Source organism: Pinus tabuliformis, chromosome 3_2 (assembly GCF_031772625.1).
Source record: "Pinus tabuliformis cultivar Carrire ecotype Pingquan chromosome 3_2, CPIR1, whole genome shotgun sequence".
In the NCBI taxonomy this organism is placed as follows: domain Eukaryota; kingdom Viridiplantae; phylum Streptophyta; class Pinopsida; order Pinales; family Pinaceae; genus Pinus; species Pinus tabuliformis.
Window position 1 is genome coordinate 798,018,237 of NC_142302.1, and position 8,848 is coordinate 798,027,084.

Genomic DNA, 8,848 nt, shown 5'->3' on the forward strand with positions numbered 1-8,848 from the left:
TCATGGGTGAAACTTCTAGAAGAAGATGAGGATCAAGCCAAAATTATCTTAGCCCTTGATTAGCTTTTAATCTAGGTCGTTGAATGTCAGCGAGGATATTATTTAAGGAGGCATGAGGGTCATTTGGAGGACACACCAAGTGAGTTCTAAGAATCAATTTTCTGAAGCAGAGAAACTACCGGCAGATTATCGACTATGAGCTTTTGCAGTTGAGGGACAGTGAGAATCCGGAAGAAGGAAGTTATTCCTGGGGCGAAGAGTACAAGGTAGAGAGAGGACAAAAATAAGTCTAGAGAGGGGAAGACGTTGGCCAACATAGTGCTGACACAGTAGCAACACAAACCATAGAGGGAAGTCGAGTTCCTGCTCAGGGAAATCGAGTTTCAGTAGCCGGGAGCCGGGGTGTGAGACAGGGAGGCAGAAATTCGGATTTTCCAACCAGCAAAGGCTCTAGAGAAGGAGCAGCGTAATACCCAGAAGGGGTGATTCAGTTCTGCACAGAGGCCACACAAAGGGTGACACAGAGGCTCCAGTCTAGCGTGATCAATCACAAATTCTCCTAGTGATAGGGTGAGGTTATCTCACCATTCATTTTGTCCAGTTTCTCTCTGTATCAGATTGCTAGTTGAGCATCGTAGAATTGTACTCAGATTTTCTCTTGCATAATAATAAAACCCTTAGAGTCGCTGCACCGATTTTCCCACATTGGGTTTTTCCAGGGACATTTGTCCAAAAATAACGGTGTCGATTGTGTTGTATTTTCTTTCTTGCTCATTCTCTTGTTTCCGCATATAATTTAATTAAGTGAAGGTTGTAGTGTATATATTATGATATTTGTCGTTGGAAACTGCAAATAATTTGTTTAAAGAATTTAACAAATAGGAGTAATATTATCAGATGTTGCAATAGGGATTCCGGTTTCTGGAATTTTCACAAGTCTAAGGAGACAAGGAAAAACGAAATTTTGGTGTCTCTCTCTCTGTTTCATATCCTGGATTAGGAGATCGAAGTCTTCCAAGTTTCATTGTTGTCGGAAGCTGGTAGTTGTCGTAAGTTACTGCATAGTCGAAGTTGCTGGGAAGAGGTCGAAATTCTTGGAGGCTGACTTGGTGTGGAGGGAAGGTTTGGTCTTGGTCTAGGGTGAAGAGTCTCAAAGAATTTTATTGAAAGGAAGAATTATCTTGACTGGGTTTTCCCCTCGGTTTTGCCTTGGGATGTGCCTACATCTAGTGTCTATTGTTTTATGTGTTGTTGCTTTTGGTAATTGGTTGATGAACTAAAGAAAGAAGATATAAAGAATCTTAATAATAAGAAACATCACAAGTAATTATTGAGATCAAGAAAATATTTATTGCCTTTCTGATTTTCTAACATGGTCAAACCTCTAGGGAGCACAAGTCAGTTTTCTCTAGTCTTTGAACCTAAATCCACTCCATTTCTCTCCAATTGAATTGTTCCTTAACCCCATATGCCCCTAAAAAATATATTGGTAAGCTAAGGCATTGATGTTTTAACTTTTATCCCACATCACCATTTTTTTCATAAATCATTTAAACTATTTTGTCAGGTTTTTACTCTCCTAGTGATTCCTTGGTTGTGTGTGTTCAACGACCTTTCCATTTGAACTCAAACCTAGAAATTTCCCAAAAGAACCCTAGCAATCCTATCCACCTTAAACCCAAATGGTTCAATCATTTGATTTGTGGTGTCTAACGTAGAAGCCTTAGGGAGTTGTTGACTTGGTTTGACCACAACATTTAATCCCCAAGTTCTACTAGACAAAACCACCCCTTAAGCTGGAGGAGGGCTGGCCAAAAGTGAGAAGAGGATTGGTGAGGTGACAGTTGGCCCCATCTTGAGTATATGGGATCCACATTTGAACTTTGGACTTTATCTCAAGAAGTGTGAGATTTTTCTATGAAAATTTATTGCCATTGTCAGGGATAAAGTCAATTTCCTAAAACATGACATTGAATCAAATCAATCTTGAAAATATTTCCATCGAAGTGACTCTATTGGAAGAATGAACTCCTTGTTCTTTGAAGACTTGATGCTTGTGAGGTGGGATAGGCATCATTGTGAACGCATTTGACAACTTACCTTGGCAACTCCACTATAAAAAATGTATGTACTATGAATTGTATTTATCATCAATTTGGAATTTGTATGGATGAAAGGCGACTCCTTGGAATTTTCACGTGTTCAAGATACCCAAATAGGCCTCCCTAAAATTTGATGAGAGGCTTCCAAAATTTGATGATGCCTCTTTAGCTATTGTCCCATATGTCTTGGCATTCATAAGAAATATTTGAAAATTCAAGGAAAGACATGAAAATGTCATGATGAGATTATTTGTTTGTTCATTCGCACAAGGGAATAATGATTGGATTAGACACTCTTGGAGTCCAAATATCATATCCTCATTGGCAACCTTCATTGAAAGTTTTATCAAGTGTTGGGGCATAAGATTACCAAAGTTTTGAAGACACAAGGAGCTATTAGCATTCCTAAAGGAGTAAGACCAGCTTGCTTTCTTTGAAGGTCATCAAGGCATTGCTAAGTATGATGATGAAGATGAAGCACCATAAGTGAGAAAGCTCTTACTCTTCCCTTTGGAGAAACTGAACCACATATGATGTGTCTACTCAAAGCATTAGTCCTACCTATACAAGATAGAACTGATGTGGCAGTATTTGCAAGCTTCCAGTGTAAGACATTTGTTTGACTTGGCACAAAAGGAAAATTTAAAGCACACCTCTTATGAAGGGAATTCTCTACCCCTAGGCAACTATGAGGCTGTTTCACAGTTTTCAGTCATTTGCAGAAAACACTGAGGATATGCTTCTAAGCGTTTTGCAAAAGCAGCCAGAGTCTGCCCATTGCTTCACATATTTTTGTTTTTTCCCTTTTTTTATTTAAAATTAAAAAAAAAAAAAAAAAATCCCCAGATGATCCCACCAACAACTTACTGGTTTTTCTAGAGCATCACAAACTCAAAATAAAAAATAAAAAACAGATTTCATAGTAATCCAACAATTCAACAGAAAAAAGAGATCACAATTTACACAACAAATAAGTGATTACTACTTTTACGAGCTTTTCTAATTCAACAGAGAAAAGAGATCACATTTTTCACAGCAAATAAGTGATTACTACTTTTACGAGATTTTCTAGAGCATGAAAATATCTAAAGAAAACGAACACAGATTTCAATGTAGTTCTGCAATTCAACCGTGAAAAGGGCAGTCAGCTCAGAGCAAAGAAGGCACATTTTTCACAGAAAATAAGTGATTTCTGATGTGTAGCTGGCAATTTCCTAAAACATAGTTTTTTAATGTATCATTTTCAATATGCACAAAAAGCAGTTGATCTTGGGAGGACTTTTGGCACAATCCTCTCAACTTCTTGGAAGAACTAATGCATCAGTGTCAAATCCAACTTCAAAAGGTAGAAATTTACCCAAACCCACAATTGATGAAATATGTAACCATGGTTGTCAAAAGTTAAAACTGAAAAGAATACAAGTGGCAGCCACTTTTCTAGCTGTGATTTTTACAAGGAAATGGAACACAGTTATTTAGGGGTTAGAGCCCATTTGCCACATATTCAAGAGCTTGAAATTAGATCTTGCAAGAAAATTCATTGCAAAACCCCCCAGGAATGTTAATGGCTCATCATGAAACTGCTTTACTTACAACAATACAATAATGTAGATTATTGATACAGCAATAATTTGGTAAGAAGAAAGCCAAACTGCAACAGCTATCTCAACAAGCATTGGTAAGGGAAAAGATCTAAAATATCGTTTTCTATGATATATATATATATATATATATATATACCCAACAGTATAACACCAAATTCTATTTTGACAATGAGAAAACTTTTTCACCAATGCATTGAGATTCAAGTTATAAACTGTGGGGATGCAACCTGTATGCTCTAGGGATTAGGGAATGGGCCAAGGGTGTGTTGAATGGTGCTGTCATTGATGCCAACATCTGTCCTTGAACACTTCTACTATATGTCCATAGATCATATTGGTTGGAAGCATCAATGGATATGATGTCTTGGAAGCCCAAATGCCTGATCATATTGCCCTGCACTTGTTGAGAAATTTTAGGATGAAGAACAGTGAATTTGCTCACATAACCATCTCCATTGTGTAGTCCTCGTCATGCCATTTCCATCGGTAGGTTGCACACCATGTGGGTCCTCTCGGTTGAGGAGATATGGCTTCTTGAAGTTGAAACCCCGAAGTCATGGTCAAAGTAACCAAAGTGATTGAAAAGGGCAGCTTGATGATTGGTGAATTAATGGTTTTTAATGCTCAAGAAAAGTTGATTGAATTATATAAGGGATATCCTAGTCAAACTCGGCTTGCAATGAAGGATTTTGTTATAAAAAAAAATTGAATTTAAATTGACCTTCAAGGGTGTTAAAATTGGCTCGAAAATTTCAAATTTCAAATTCAAATTTTAAATTTGTCTCAAGGTCGGCTCCCCTCTTTTGAACAGGTCGTCCCCCCTCTAGAAGCCTCTTCGACTTGTATAAATATGGTGCTCATATGCCTTCCAAAGGCATCAAATCGAATGCCAATATTTCCATGTAATTTGTCTGATTTTCTGAGGCCAGGATTGTCATGCCAATCTGAGGAAGTAGGCCAAGTTTTAGAGGGGATTTATGGGCTTATTATTTTTTCTTTTATGTATGGTTTTTCGCTAGACTGAACAGGGTTGCAACAACGAGTATCTAAGGTTTCCTTCTGAGCTGTAATTCAGCATCTCTGTGAACTTTTTTGGCCCCTTTTTGAGGCTCAGGTTCAACCCTCCTGAGGTCATCTCTCTGAGGCACAACTCAGCTTCCCTGAGGCTTAATTTCAGATTCCTTCCAAGGCTAATCCAAGCTGTGTTAAGTTCTGACAGAGATTGCGTATTGTCTTTGATGTTGTGCATTGTTGAATGGTGCTGCTAATTTATGTTTTGATTTGATGTTGATGTTATTTAATGCTCTAAAGATTAAAAATTAACTGATTGAAATGAAATACCAATTCACCTAGTATTTCCAACAGGGTGTCCTTTGTCATTCTTTGTCCAAAAGGTATATTCCCTATCGAATCAAACTTATAATCTTGCTTTCTTGAGGGGTCTCAGACTCTCATGTACCATGTCATTCTCTATGCTATCCTGAGAATAGAGGCAAGAAAAACATTGAGAACGTGTTAATTATCCTAATATGCATAAGGGTAGGCAAATAGTTTAGTCAGTTTCTATTATAACATAGACAATTCACCCAAATTTTTTGTGGAAAAACATATCAAATTGTTACTAGAAGCAATACTCAAGCAAATTGCTCTAATTACAAAGTTTTTATTAGACGAATATTTATTATGCGTTTCTTGGATAGGGTAAATATTTTCACTCATATTTTTTAGTTGGTAAATTATCCCTTGTTAAAGTAGAAATATTACCTTCGACCAAGATACCATGGTTGAGGGATCTTTCTTTAATCAAATTCGCCAAGGACCTAGACCTACCCTTGCCTATTTCCTTGTGACATCAGACAAACCACCTAACCTCTGCTCAACTAAACATGGGAGATTACAAGATAAAATAATCATCACTTTACCATGAAGACCACAATTAATAGCAACTGTGATTTTTGTCATGCTATTAGTGACACCTACAAAAATCATCAATGGTATGATAGAAAACACACCATTGCTTGTCATATTAACAAGACATTATACCTTGAGAAGAATTAATCAATTGCATTAGATTAGGGAGCATATTTGTTGAGTTTTGACTCTCCTTCCCCATAAAATAATGCTTCCATTGTCGGAAGGCCTACACAATGGAGTACATCTCCTTATTATAGGTGGGGTATCTCTGAATAGTATCAGAGAGTGTTTCACTGTGATACGCCATCGAATGTCTTTGTTGAGTGAGGACTGCACCAATAGCATAGTCAAAGGCATTTGCCTTAATCTCAAATGGTTGTTGCAAGTCTGGCATGGTGAGGATTAGTGTAGAGCAAAGCAGTGTTTCAGATCATCGAATGCCTTCTAATAATTTTGTCTTGGAAAGAATGTCTTCTAATAATTTTGTCTTGGAAACATGTGCAGCTTATTTTGTTTTCTCATACATTACAAACCAAATTTGGAATGTAACTCTTATCCCATGTTGATTTGTAACTATCCTTAAATTTTGGCATTTATGTGTTCTAGTGGGATTGTAATTTCCATATCTTAGATTTATAAGAGACAAGAAGAATTATAATTCTCGTGTGGGCATAATATTAGTTTCCTCAGGCATTAGGAAAGGTGTTAATACGATATGGCTACACTTTCTCTATTAAAGCATGTCCATCCTCGTGTATTTTCAACTATCAGTCCCTAGGTAATTTCAGTCCTGGAATTTCGTTGTATATATGATATGTGCGCAATTAGACAATAATAACTACACTCACAAAAGAAAGAACGGATGCAAGTACAAAGGAGATTGCCACATTATACATGTACACTCTATAGTTGATTATCTCTCTCTCTCTCTCTCGCTTTATATATATATATATAAAGAGAAAGATCATCTTCAACCAAGTCACTTATGAAATATTTACAATGAGGTAGGTGACATATGAAATATAAATTACAAAAGGACAAATTACAAATACAATACATATTTGGAATCTGGACCAAGTACACTAGGATAATACTCATCGATTTTCCTTGGTAAGGAAAAGAGACTCTTGCATGAGAAAGGAAATAGTCAATCTATGTCAACCAGCAAGGCCTTTTCCCTTGGTACCTCCTTCCCCAAGCTCATGATGCCCTGAGAAGTCTTCTCCACCAACAACCTAGTATTGCTAAAGGAAGTGGGATATATCACACTTACTAGATTTTTGAAAAGAATAATACCCTCCTCCATTAAGGGCATTGTTGCCATTGTTTTAAAAGAAGAATATGCGTATCCTCCCCTACTAGGAGTTGATGTTGTGTTGCCTTTAATCACATTGAATCCCACAAATTTGATCTAGAAAGGGGTAGATCCTTCTTCTCCCCCTCCCTCCTTTAGAGATGTTGGTGGCATCCATAGTATCCTCCCAATTTGTCGTGGTTTTTATGTGGAAAAGTCCCAAAATGTTCCTTCTATCAATCTCAACCCTTATAGGCAGTGTTTTAGAAGAAATTTCAATTTCCCTAGAAACTAGCTCCGTCAAGGCAACTGATGTGAATGATGTTGACCACATGGAGACATTCATGCTGTTATGGATTCTAGGGAAATTGGCAATCCAACACTTGTTAACAGGTACTCTGTCATGAGTGGATCTAAAGGGGAGGAGAATGTCAAAGAGGGTAAAAGGAATTCTGTAGGAGCCAAAGTAGAAAACAAGAGTTCTGTGGGACTAATTATAGACAAGATAAATGTTGAAGGGGAACAAAAGCTCAGTTTAATCAAGTTTGCCAGCCTTATTGAGATAAATGCCAAGGAAGGTGCTAAGAAGTTGGATCTTCAAGGAAGATTGATGGACCAAGTTGAGTGGTTGCCTGACTCAATTGGAAAGCTTAATAATCTTACTGAAATCATTTGTTTGAAAACAGGATAGTGACCATTCATTGGAATATTGAAGGGTTTTCCAAGTTAAAGAAACAGGATACTCATGCAAATCAGCTAATGAATCTTCTAGATTCCATTGGTGAGTTGTCCAATCTAACCAATCTAGACTTGCATGGCAATCACTTATAGACTCTACCTGGTTCAGTTGGAAAGCTTTCTCGGATTGTATCCTTGGACTTGAGTTCAAATCAACTTTCATCACTGCCTGAGTCTGTTAGACAACTTAGCAATTTGAAAAGACTAAGTATTGAGACAAATGAAATTGAAGAGCTACCATATACAATTGATCAATATGTTGTTAAGCTTCGAGCAAAATACAATCAAAGCTCTGCGTAAAGTTATTGGCAAGCTTGAATCATTACAAGTCCTAACATAGAACTATAACGGAATAAAGAGCCTTCCATCAACCATGGGTTCTTTAACCAATTTGAAAGAACTTGATGTAAGCTTTAATGAAATGGAATTGATACCAAAGAGTTTGTGCCTTGCCATAAATCTTGTTAAGCTTAATGTTGGCAGAAATTTTGCTAACTTACAGAAGCTCCCACGATCTATTGGAAATCTTGGGATGTTTGAGGAGTTAGATATTAGCAATGATCAAATAAACATCCTTCCTGACTCTTTTCATATGCTTACATATCTTCAAATTCTTAAATATGAAGAGACACCACTAGAGATACCACTAAGGCATATTATTGAGAGTGGAGCTAAGGTCATTGTCCAGTTTATGATTGGTTGTGTTGCAAAAGGGGATGCAACAGTAAAAGAGACTAAGCCAAAGGGGAGGTGGTCAATATTCTGCTCATGTTTGAGGGAATGCAAGTGGGCTGAGTTATGGAGGAACACATTAAACGCACCTAATGCAGAAGCAAGCTTGTCTAGTAATACATAATCTAGTTGTTTGAAATCCCGAAATTAGACCAATCATACTAGAGAAAGGTCTAGAAAAGCTTGTAAGAAAGGTCGAGGTAAAACATGAAATCTACAAAGATACAGCTACCCCAATGAATAATGTTGGACAAAGACTAAGGTTAAAAAAAAAGTGATGAGCAGATAAACCAGGTACAAAATAGTATTGAGCAAAAGAGTATTATTTTACAAGAAGAAAGTCATGTTGTGTGACATGAAAGAATCATTTGGCCACATTGAGAGAATTCAAGAACGTAATAAAATTCTAGATCAATGGTGGGATTCCCTGAAAAATCAGATCCTTCCAGCAAAAAGGAACGTGC

At 37.1% G+C, this 8,848-nt stretch overlaps 1 pseudogene; it reads left to right on the forward strand.

Moving 5' to 3' along the window:
- The first annotated feature begins 7,266 nt into the window (after positions 1 to 7,266).
- LOC149183000 (uncharacterized) lies at positions 7,267 to 8,508 on the forward strand (annotated as a pseudogene).
- Positions 8,509 to 8,848: the final 340 nt, after the last annotated feature.